The 13093-nt window shown below is 38.7% G+C and overlaps 1 protein-coding gene across 1 annotated transcript in view; it reads left to right on the forward strand.

Moving 5' to 3' along the window:
- Positions 1 to 731: 731 nt before the first annotated feature.
- gpr156 (G protein-coupled receptor 156) overlaps positions 732 to 13093 on the forward strand; it is a 115541-nt gene continuing 103179 nt past the window's right edge. Inside the window, exon 1 of the mRNA XM_060930414.1 lies at positions 732 to 973. The gene's annotated coding sequence lies outside the window, so the exon portion shown is untranslated. The remainder of the gene's footprint in view (positions 974 to 13093) is intronic.

The following is a 13093-nucleotide window of genomic DNA, read 5'->3' on the forward strand; positions in this document are numbered from 1 at the left end:
TTCTCAGCACCAGGTAGGTGCCCAGCTTCCCAAAACAAACATTACATCACTCACCATTACTGTCATCAGCTGAACAAATGCATCATTCAAAGCTCTGTGTGGATGATATGAACTCCACACCATGATTTTTTTTTTGTTTGTTTCTCGAGTTATTGATATGGGTCATGTCTGGGGCAAAGCGAAATGACTTTCTCATTCTAAGATGTTTTAATTCATTCATATTCACACATTATCGTTATGCTGTGCATGCAACTACCTGTACACAGCAGTCTGAAAGCCTGACCGCAGGAATGCACAGCTAGACAGCAACGTGGATAAACACGAGCTGCTCTTTTCATTGTTTTAGGAAGCTGTACACTTGGAAGAAAAGAGGAGCAAGCAGAGGCAACGATGGTTCCTTTTCAATTGGGTTTACAATTATATTCACATACTTAATGTGTTTAAGAGCTGTTGTACCTGTTTTTTTCCCCCCCGGTCCTTAATGTCACCTTTTTCTGTGAATGCTGTTATTGGACACACCCAGCTCTACAGGGGAGAAGGGTGTGTCTGAGCTCAGCAGCTGAGGTGCTGTGGGCCTCGGTGCAGAATGAAAACCACTAAGCGACAGCTAGGAGTGTGTGTGTGTGTGTGTGTGTGTGTGTGTGTGTGTGTGTGTGTGTGTGTAAGCATTATACACGTTGGTGTGTGTGTGTGTGTGAGCTTGCTATCAGTTGCAACCTGAGCCAGGGAAACACGTGGAAGATGCCAGGATGAAACTGAATCTTTTGCATTTAAACAGCAGACAGAGGAGAGCGATCAAGCAAGTGAAGTGTGCAGTGAAGTGACAGTTCCACCAGCAGGAGAATTGTTTAAAACCCCGAATCTGGAAGAGGAATTAACCTGCACGCTTGGGAGGATGGAGTACATCCTGGATGATGTGCAGCTGAAGAATTTGAAAGTCTTTTAGGACTTCCTCATGCTGATGTTACACTTTGTAAGTCAGACATAACTCGCTTCGCTGCATAAAAAAAATAAAAAGTAGATCACTTTTTAAACTCAATTTATTCTTTTTGGTAGATGCTTGAATCCAGAGTGACTTAAAATCCGGGGGGCCCTAAAATAACAAGTAAAATACCTTCAAAATGGGAAAATTCAAGTAGTGTTTCTCTTTTATTAGATTGGGTTTTTTTTTTTGAGAAATATAAGGTCAGTAAGTCTATTTCTAGATATTTTTGACTCATTTCAAGCTTAAAATTGTATTATTCTATTGGTAATTTCAATAAGTTACTTTCTACAAAGTAAAAAAAAAATTCTAGACCATTTTAAGCTTAAAGTTTGTAAGTATATCTAGAAATAGGTTTTATTATTATTAGCTCATCTGGCCGACATCTTATGCCATCCTGTGTTGTCCGTTGTCCGTCCGGTGTCGTCCACATTTCATGAAAATCACTTATTCTCTCTCAGTTCTTCACTGATTTTTATTCTTTTTGGCAGGAAGGTAGGTCTGCCTGGGGTGCATATAACTTCTACCCAAATTTGCACAATTGCAATTAATAATGAAGATATGGAGTAATTAATCAATCAATCCCTAACGAGCAGTTTCCACACAAATCGTTTCTTCTCGGTCAATTCCTCGCCGTTTTGGATTCTTTCTGGTACATAGGTCGGTATTCCTAGGGTTGATATAGCGTCTATATATAGCTTGTATATAGTGTATATAGCTTGCAACATTTATTGCGCCCATAAGGTGGCCCACTTTAGATCGTTCCTTCTGGACTAGACGGGGCCGGAGTGAGCTATGCCGTCACTGACGGTCTCATTATACAATATTATTAGCATATCACTTATCCTACGTGTATTACGTCACTCTACCCAATGGAGAATGAGCGTTGAATATGGTTTACGATATTGCATGGTTGTCAAGACATCATGACGTCACACGTCGGAGCTGTTGCGAATCTCTAATATGAGAGTTTTCTGCTGCGTATGTGCAGAAGTATTTCTTTGTTCACTGGGAAAGAGAAAGATGCACTGAATACCTGAAAGGCTATCAAAACTTCATTAGATATTCTTCACACATTTTTACGAGAGAAAAACACACCAACGGACATCGAAAAACTGGAAAAGGTACATGTCAGAGATGTAAAATGTCTGCACTAGGGAGTGACTGTGACAGTTTGTGAACAAACATGGCCGCCAGGTTTGCTTTGTTAAATACAGAAGATTTTGAGAGAATTTTGAAAGAGAAAGACGCGTTGAACACCTGAAAGGAATGTGTATGTATAATAATAATAATAATTATTATTATTATTATAATAATAATAATGGATTTTTTTCATGGTGTATCAGATATATTCCATTCAGCTACTCGTCTTTGACTCGTTCACTATCATGCTAGCTGAATGGAATATACCTGTATCTGATATACCACTCAACACCGGTCAGTATTATTTAAATATTTGATAACTTTTCCTTTATTCAAGATATCTTCATTTGGTAAGATACCATAATGGAAATATAAAGTACCGTATAATGGAAAAGTGTCACGGAAATTTACACTCATGGTTTGAATTGTAAATGGAAACCACTAGGCTTATTCCCACTGGGAAGTGTTTTCAGCAGTGATGGAGGACTTGCTCAAGGACTCTGTTAGTCCTGGGACGTCAAAGCCAGCTTTATTATCATTAAGCATATGGGTATCATTGCTGACTCACAGCTCTGAGTTTCCTGGGTCGATCCCGAGCTCGGGTTACTGTCTCTGTGGTTTTACATGCTTGTCTGCGTGGGTTTCCTGTGGATTCTTGGATCCCAGCTTCCAAAAAATGCAGGTAGGCAACTTGGCTATGATAAATGGTACCTAGATCCTCTCACCTGGCACCCGGCATTCCCGGGATTGGTTGTGGATCTGCTGCGATCCGAACCAGAATAAAGCAACGACTAAATATGAATGAATGAATGAAAAATTAAATTAAATGAGCTTTATTTTGTGATAAATATTTTTTTTGTTTCAGTGAGTTAAAACGTAAAGAGTAAACATTACATTACAGACATTCTTATCCAGAGCAACATACCCAGAGCAGCCTGGGGAGTACGGTAGGTGGGGGTTAGGTGCCTTGCTCAAGGGCACTTCAGCCATTCCTGCTGGTCCAGGGACTCAATCCAGCAACCTTTTGATCCCAAAGCTGCTTCTCTAACCATTGAGTCATGGCCATGGCATCTTATACCGTACACATGGCACTAAACACAATGTCGAATTAAATTGTAGCCAGTGGTGTAAAATGGTGGCGCAACGGCGTGTTGTAAAACTGACATTCAAGTGTAAAGATAATCCCACGGACACAAATATTAAACTCGCAACATTTTGATTATCTCAAAGCCATAACTGCTATTATCCTACTGCTATTGTCCTGTCACTCATGTCTGCTTTATTCCAAACTGACCTTTGACAGCTTAATAAGGAACAAAACGATTGGCCTCAATAACACAGAGTGTGTCTAATTCCTCATTAGACCTGAACAAAGACTTAAATTAAACGAAGCCAGGTTCAGAAAGCTGTTCCTCCTTAAACAGGTCTGTACATGAAAGATGTCGTTGTTCCTTTTGCTGCAGGTATTTAATACTGCGTTAGTTCACATCTGATCATCACAACAGCTCTGGGATTTAGAAATGGTATCTTATGTAGTTTGTTTGCTTGAACAGATCGGAAAATAGTGTATGCATGATCCCAAAACGGTGCTGCGCATACTGTTTTTTTTTGTAATTTTGTTTGTGCAGATCCCTAAATACCTTCACACCAAGAGATTTAGTGCTTTTAATGGCTTTTTAATGGCGTCATATCTGTAATAGTTTCCATACAGGTCTTTTGTATCTAGTGAAAAATTGTCTATCAGAGTTACGCAGTGTAGCTTTTGGACAACAATTCAGTCCTGTTCCTAAAATACAATAGAGTAGGAAATAGTGGGCTTCCTTAGACCCTGAACTATACAGGAAACCGTGAAATGTTCTGGCTTCCTCTGTCAGGGTTTAAACACGTACAGATGTATCAGTCAGTGCAAATTCGAGTGAAGTCCATTTTTATTGCCATCCATCTACTGAGTGAGTCAAAACACTGTACCAGATCCCGAGAGTAAATTCTCTTGGTAAAACATCATTCTTTTATTCTAGTATTTTATTATGGAATGGTTTACCATCAAATGTCAAAGGTGCTGGGAGTAAAGCTCAGTTCAAATTTTTAGTGAAAAAAGTTTTTATTTGAAAGTCTTAACAGTCAAGAATCTAGTCATTTTGCATTTTATTAATGTAAATTTTCCACTTTTAATATATCTCTCTACTTACAGTACCTATTGTTAAAGGAGATACGCAGAGGCTTTATTTTTAAATACATTTCTGAGTGGATAGTATCTCCATCCTTGACTCTTGTATGCTGCATAAATGGGAATAAAAAAATATATATTTTTGAGAGTTAAAATCGACCGCAAAGTTGGCATTGGAGCTGCGCCGCTGAGCCAGCCAGTCCTGAGTGTGTGACGTCACAGCGGTAACCGGTTTTAAGGCCGAGGCCTTTGACAGCTATAGACCAAAGTCATATAAATAAAAATTTATGGTGAAAGTAAGAAATACCGTTACTGACTTGCTCAACTAAGACTGATTTGACTTCACTGATTGTGGGTTGACTCTCATTAAAACAGGATGGGTGCTATAACTTATGCAACATACATGTACATGCATGCATTTTCACTGATAAAATGTAAAAGGCTAATTAAATAATCAGATAAACTTAGACAATCACATTCTGAAGCAAATTAAATAATCTTATACCGCTAACTTAAACACACAATACAAGTTACATGTATTCATCTAAATGCAAGTGAACATGTTGTTTTTGTTGTTTTGAATCCAAATGAGAGTCGGAGCTTACCCATCTGTGTTCTCGCTTCTTGAAGGCAGACCTTGTGGCCAACTGTTTTGAAACAATCTGACTTTCAGTTCTTCGTTCAGTTCTCCCGTTCATTCGCTTCTTCAATGTAAGGGCGAGATATTGCTGCTGAGGCGAGCATATCCAGCGGAGAAATCAGACGGCTGGTCCACTCATCTCATCTCATCTCATCTCATCTCATCTCATCTCATCTCATCATCTCTAGCCGCTTTATCCTGTTCTACTCATTCTCCATTTTCTCCATACTGTGTACTCCGCCATTACTGCTCTGCTCAGGAAATTACTAAAACCCGGGATGGGACAGGATGTCACCGGTTTTAGCAACAACCACGGGGAGGTCACTGCCCAAGCGATAATATGTCACGTCCCGTTCCATCCCGGGTTTTAGCAACAACCCTCAGCTCACACTCCGGGAGAACTGGTGCAACTGAGCTTACTTTCCTTTCCTTGTAGTTTTCTTTTCCTTTCATTGTTGATACTGCACCCTCTTTCAATACGGGCTTATAGCCAACGCTCCTCAACAGATCAGAGGTCTCATACAAGTCTTCAGTAAAATGTGCAAAGTAGAGGAGAGACCACTTTGTAGGCGCCCAATGTGCCCGTGAACTTCTCGCAAAACGCGTCCAAATCTTTGCAGTTTGAACATTCTTGGGCCATGAATGCAACGTAAATCCACCTTCTGTCATGTTGCTGCACCGGCCAGCAGCACATGTACGTGGCATGGTGATAAATTAGCTCAAAATGGAGGATCGGAGTTGCAGTCAGCTCTGTGTTTTAGTATAGCAGAAATGGCGATGAGACCAATAGACTTCCTGCTGTGACGTCATAGATGTCAAGGTCATTCACTCATACCGCTACTTATATGAATCATTTTAATCGTAAAAATTACTATATTAGATTTATTGTTAACGCTTAACTATTCCTGTGCCGTTCTTGAGGTCTCAAGACATTTATAAACGAAAGTGAGGCCATGGCTCTGCGTATCTCCTTTAACTATTTTTACTGGTGCTATTGAACTAAGTCACGTGTATTTTTTACAATGGACTACAATGGAAATAAGTGCATGTACTTTCTTGTGTCATTGATATATTATTATTATGTTATTTGCAGGGGCGGCACGGTGGTGTAGTGGTTAGTGCTGTCGCCTCACAGCAAGAAGGTCCGGGTTCGAGCCCCGTGTCCGTGTGGGTTTCCTCCGGGTGCTCCGGTTTCCCCCACAGTCCAAAGACATGCAGGTTAGGTTAACTGGTGACTCTAAATTGACCGTAGGTGTGAGTGTGAATGGTTGTCTGTGTCTATGTGTCAGCCCTGTGATGACCTGGCGACTTGTCCAGGGTGTACCCCGCCTTTCGCCCGTAGTCAGCTGGGATAGGCTCCAGCTCGCCTGCAACCCTGTAGAACAGGATAAAGCGGCTAGAGATAATGAGATGAGATGAGATGTTATTTCCACAAACATTTTAATATTAAATAAACAAATCAAATACCTGCCTACAGGAGCAATAAAAACGGCATCACATACGAAATAGAAATACAGGCTATATTGTACAAGACACTGCAAAATTAGAGCCAGTGTTACATACAGTGAGGTACAAAAGTTTATTTATTTCTAAATAAACAGAATTTAAAAATGTTTAAAACAAAGAAAGTAAATGTTCACTGTCTTGAGGATTTAATGCACCATTTCTAGGTCTCTATTTAAATGGAAGCAAATGTGTGATACTGACCATGTTAACTACTTTTTACAAAAAAAAAAATCTGATTTTCCTCATGTCTAATCTCTTCTACTGAAGCACGTGATCAGACGACATGCCAACGGATTTGGTCTAAAATGGATCATAAAGTTTTGCATGAATTTGTGAGTCCATGCAGCTCGAGTGCACACTGTCATTCAAGCAAAAAAAAAGGAACAAAACAAATATTCAGAAATTTCACATGAATATTTGAAAGATTCTACTTTTCACTCAAGTTGTTGTCAGTAATATAATTTGTAATGAACACTGTTGTACTAAATTACAAGGAAGTGCACAATCGAAGCATTTTCACTAGTGTTCTCAGACCTTTGGACCTCACTGTACGGTATATTTTCCAAAATATGTGAGTTTATAGATTTTTCTAATATATTTACACACTTGCACATGACTGTCAAAGTCATCGCATATTATTTTTTATCTGAAGTCTTTTTATTGTATTTTGACATAAGACAAACAAACATACAACAACAAACCCCGACCCACCCAGCCCTATCGCACCACCACTTTAAAAGTAAAACAAAACCAGCAAGACAACACAAAACAAAGCATTCATACAACATACAGCAGGTTCACAGCGGTTTACGTGGTGCATATTATATCGTACAGAGTGATACTTCCCACTGCTATAAATAGACATTCAAATAGGGAAAAGAGAAAAAAAAGGGGATAACTAGAAGCAAATAAAGAGTAAATTAAAAGGAGGACCACATTCACAGTAGGATTTATATCATTACAATGTCATTAGAATCTGTCTTTTCAACTAATGTAAGGACAGGTTGCCAGATGTGACAGAATTTAAGGTTATTACCCTGTATATGATACCGAATTTCTTCAAGTATCAGATAGTACATGACATCATTAATCCAGTGTTGAAAAGTAGGTGGGGATTTGTCTTTCCATTTCCTTAATATAATGCGTCTGGCAAGTAGTGTTGCAAATGCTACAACTGTTTTGCCCCAGTTGCCTATACTAAGTTCTTCAGGTGTTACTCCAAAAATACTAACAACTGGAGATGGTTCAATATTAATTTCTAAAGCTCTGGACAAGAAAGCAAATACTGAATCCCAAAACTCAATTAGCTTAGGGCAGCTCCAAAACATATGGAATAGTGTAGCTGACTCGGTATTACATCTGTCACACATTGGGTCAATGTCCGATCTGATCCTCGCCAGCCTTGCTTTTGACCAATGTAACCGATGAACCACTTTGAATTGAGTGACAGTATGTCTTACACTGTAAATGCAAATATTCAAATTAATTAGAAATGATTAGTGAATCAAACTTAGAAATCATCAACCTGTTGTCAACACTAATATTAAATAAATAACTGCTAATTTCAAGTTGGAGAACACGCTTAACTTAGTGTACTCCACTTCAGTTAAATTAGAAAATATAATTTATTGTCCCAGAGTCCTTTGGGCGTTGTGTTTAGACATGCGCAGACCTGCCCCATCTACGCGCGGTCTTTTCAGCACATGCACCAGGATTAACAAAAGTGGAACATGTTTCCAGAGCCTTAAATGATGCGTTGTTTAGCATTTAAAATAAATGTTAATTGCAAAGTAAATCCAATGTGTTCACCATTCATTTTGTTTGGGGGCTCATTACCTTGTATTGTGTGTTTGTTTGTTTTTTTATTAAATTAGCATGTGTCCTATTGTCTTTCGCAAAACTCTTTGGTCAAGAAAATTAAAGTTAAATTGGCCTCAATATGAAGGATGAGTAAAACTAGAGAATTAAGCTTTCACAATTCATGAATATTAAGTTAAATTTATGAAAAAAGATATCTGAAAGCCATTGATTTGAGTACTGTAAACTTAAAATAAATAAGTTAATGTAATCAAAATTATATAAGATGAGTACTGCAAACTCACAATAAATAAGTTAATGTAATCAAACTAATCTAAGTTAATTTGAGTACTGCAAACTCACAAAAAATAAGTTAACCCAATCTAATTTATCTAAATCAACATAAATGACTTTTTTTGAGGCAACGACTTTGCATATTTTTTTAAGTAAAGTCAACTTATTATATTTTACAGTGTAGACAGATTGACGATGAGTGTATATTTTTAAGAGTAATCTGCCATTGTGTGTCTGATATATCTGTGTTAAGTTCCTCCTCCCATTTGTGTTTTAATGCTGTTAAAGGTTTCAAATTATCCATATTCAGTAGAGAGTACACTGTTCCTATTGTCTCCTTAATGTAAGGAGGAATCTTAATCAGTTTATCTAGAAGACAATCTGTTGGTAATGATGGGATGGTGCATGGAGACAAAACTACGGAGTTGCAGATATCTAAAAAAAATGTGAGTCGGGAATGTCAAAATGTGTTTTCAAATGTTCAAAGGAAGCAAAGGTCCCACCAACATCTAAATCTTTAACTGTACTCAGTCCCTTTTCAGTCCAGATCCTAAATGCATTGTCAGTTATAGAGGGAGTGAACATATTGTTTCCAACTAAAGGTGCACTCCTGGACATCTCACATAAAGAGAAGGCTCGTCTAAACTGTGTCCATATTTTGAGGGAATGCCTCACAATGGGATTACTGCAAAATGTTGATAGAGGCTCTTTGAGGGGTACTTTAGAACAGGCTATTGCATGTAGGGAAACTTGTTTGCAGGACGCTCTCTCAAGCAGTAGCCATTTAGGGCCTTTTTCGTGGCTAGGACAACGAATCCAAAACAGTATATTTTTAATGTTAGCAGACCAGTAATAATACTGAAAATTGGGCAAGGAGAGCCCGCCATGCAATTTGTGTCGTTGCAGCACTTCTTTACGTATACGTGGGATTTTCCCATTCCAAATAAAACCAGATAAGAGTTTGTCTATATTTAAGAAGAATGACCTTGTTAAGAAAATAGGAGTGCATTGAAAAACAAACAAAAATCGGGGCATGACATTCATTTTGATAACATTAATTCTCCCCCCCAGAGACAGAGGAAGAAGGTTCCAACGGTCTAAGTCTGTTTTCAAGCATTTAAGGAGTGGAGGGAAATTGGCTTCATATAAATCCTTAAACCTATTGGTTATCCAAATTCCTAAATACTTAAATTTGTGTGTGCAAATTTTAATTGGCAGGGGTTGGCTTATAAACTGGCAAGAGGGGTCAATAGGCATAAGTTCACTTTTCTGCACATTAACCTTATAACCTGAAATCTTACCAAAGGAACTTAATAGCTCTAGCATCTTTGGCAGACTTATCTCAGGGTCAGACATATATACTAGCATATCGTCTGCATACAGTGAGACCTTGTGTTCTGTCCCACCTCTCATTATGCCTTTAATTTCAATACTGTTACATAATGCTATTGCTAGCAGCTCAATAGTTAAGGCGAATAAAAGAGGTGACAGGGGACAACCCTGTCTAGTGCCACGTTGCAAATTGAAAAAAGGTGACAGGTTATTATTGGTTCGGACAGCTGCCATAGGTAGAGAGTACAACATCTTAATCCAATGTATAAATTTGTCTCCAAAACCAAAACGCTTCAAAGTATAAAAAAGATAATCCCACTCCACCCGATCAAAGGCTTTTTCGGCATCCAGTGATATCAAAACCTCAGTGCCTTTGGGTGGAGTGGGATCATAAAGGATATTAAGCAATCTGCGTATATTAGAAGATACAGTGGTGCTTGAAAGTTTGTGAACCCTTTAGAATTTTCTATATTTCTGCATAAATATGACCTAAAACATCATCAGATTTTCCACACAAGTCCTAAAAGTAGATAAAGAGAACCCAGTTAAACAAATGAGACAAAAATATTATACTTGGTCATTTATTTATCGAGGAAAATGATCCAATATTACATATCTGTGAGTGGCAAAAGTATGTGAACCTCTAGGATTAGCAGTTAATTTGAAGGTGAAATTAGAGTCAGGTGTTTTCAATCAATGGGATGACAATCAGGTGTGAGTGGGCGCCCTGTTTTATTTAAAGAACAGGGATCTATCAAAGTCTGATCTTCACAACACACGTTTGTGGAAGTGTATCATGGCACGAGCAAAGGAGATTTCTGAGGACCTCAGAAAAAACATTGATGATGCTCATCAGGCTGGAAAAGGTTACAAAACCATCTCTAAAGAGTTTGGACTCCACCAATCCACAGTCAGACAGATTGTGTACAAATGAAGGAAATTCAGGACCATTATTACACTCCCCAGGAGTGGTCAACCAACAAAGATCACTCCAAGAGCAAGGCGTGTAATAGTCAGCAAGGTCACAAAGGACCCCAGGGTAACTTCAAAGCAACTGAAGGCCTCTCTCACATTGGCTAATGTTCATGAGTCCACCATCAGGAGAACACTGAACAACAATGGTGTGCATGGCAGGGTTGCAAGGAGAAAGCCACTGCTCTCCAAAAAGAACATTGCTGCTCATCTGCAGTTTTCTAAAGATCACGTGGACAAGCCAGAAGGCTATTGGAAAAATCTTTTGTGGACGGATGAGACCAAAATAGAACTTTTTGGTTTAAATGAGAAGTGTTATGTTTGGAGAAAGGAAAACACTGCATTCCAGCATAAGAACCTTATCCCATCTGTGAAACATGGTGGTGGTAGTATCATGGTTTGGGTCTGTTTTGCTGCATCTGGGCCAGGACGGTTTGTCATCATTGATGGAACAATGAATTCTGAATTATACCAGCAAATTCTAAAGGAAAATGTCAGGACATCTGTCCATGAACTGAATCTCAAGAGAAGGTGGGTCATGCAGCAAGACAACGACCCTAAGCACACAAGTCGTTCTACCAGAGAATGGTTAAAGAAGAATAAAGCTAATGTTTTGGAATGGCCAAGTCAAAGTCCTGACCTTAATCCAATCGAAATGCTGTGCAAGGACCTGAAGCGAGCAGTTCATGTCAGGAAACCCACCAACATCCCAGAGTTGAAGCTGTTCTGTATGGAGGAATGGGCTAAAATTCCTCCAAGCCGGTGTGCAGGACTGATCAACAGTTACCGGAAATGTTTAGTTGCAGTTATTGCTGCACAAGGGGGTCACACCAGATACTGAAAGCAAAGGTTCACATACTTTTGCCACTCACAGATATGTAATATTGGATCACTTTCCTCAATAAATAAATAACCAAGTATAATATTTTTGTCTGAGTTATTTAACTGGGTTCTCTTTATCTACTTTTAGGACTTGTGTGAAAATCTGATGATGTTTTAGTTATATTTATGCAGAAATGTAGAAAATTCTAAAGGGTTCACAAACTTTCAAGCACCACTGTAGTTGCCTATTTTTAATGAACCCTGTCTGGTCCTCTGATATCAATAATGGGAGTACTCTTTCCAATCGTAGGGCTAACATCTTTGCCAGTATTTTACTATCAACATTTAGCAGAGAAATTGGGTGATACGAGCCACATGACAGAGGGTCCTTCTCCTTTTTAAGAATAAGAGATATAACAGCCTGACGCGTAGTTGGGGGCAATGATCCAGCTGTAAATGATTCCTGAAATACAGAAAGTAAAAGGGGGGCAAGCTCTTTGGCAAACTTTCTAAAAAATTCGGTGGGGAACCCATCTGGCCCTGGGCATTTACCATTTTGCATAACCTTTACTGCAGAATAAAATTCTTCTTCTGTAAATGGCTGGTCGAGTTCAGATGCTGTTTGCTGCTTAACTGATGGGATATTTAAGGTATCAAAAAAGGACCTGAACAAATTGTCATCTTTGTGAGACTCTGAAGTGTATAACCTAGAGTAAAACCTATAAAAGGTCTGGTTTATTTGAGAGTGGTTGACGTGTTTAGTGCCTGATTCATCAGTTATTTCAGATATACACTGAGCTGCAGACCTTTGGCGCAACTGGTGGGCAAGAATCCTCCCTATTTTCTCTCCATGTTCATATATTTTGTGACGTGTTTTATTGAGCAGGTTTGTAGTATGTTTAGTCGACAGAAGGTTAAATTCTGTCTGTAACATCAGCCTCTGCTTATACAAATCAGGAGAGGGAGTCTGAGCAAGCGACCTATCTACCTGTGAGATATGATCTATTAATTTCTTGAGATGCGCAGTTTCCTCCTTTTTCTGTTTGGCACAGTAAGAAATAATCTGTCCCCTTAAATATGCTTTCATAGATTCCCATATAGTTGAGGATGACATGCCTGGTGTTTTATTATATTCTAGAAACGCTGATATTTCAGATGAAATAAACTGAACAAAGCATTCATCACTGAGCCATAAACTGTTTAAACGCCATGGGCGGTAAGTATCTTGTGAGGTTGGCATGTCCAATCTCATCAGCAATGGGGCATGATCAGATATTACAATTGTTTGATATTCACACTTACTAACAATGGGAAGAAAACGGTTGTCAATTAAAAAATAATCTATACGAGAAAAGGTCTTATGAGAAAAAAAGGAATAACATCTAGAAGTGGGGTTCTGAAAACGCCAAACATCTGTAACACCATATGTTTGGAGAAA

This window comes from Neoarius graeffei, chromosome 9, assembly GCF_027579695.1.
Source record: "Neoarius graeffei isolate fNeoGra1 chromosome 9, fNeoGra1.pri, whole genome shotgun sequence".
NCBI classification, from domain to species: domain Eukaryota; kingdom Metazoa; phylum Chordata; class Actinopteri; order Siluriformes; family Ariidae; genus Neoarius; species Neoarius graeffei.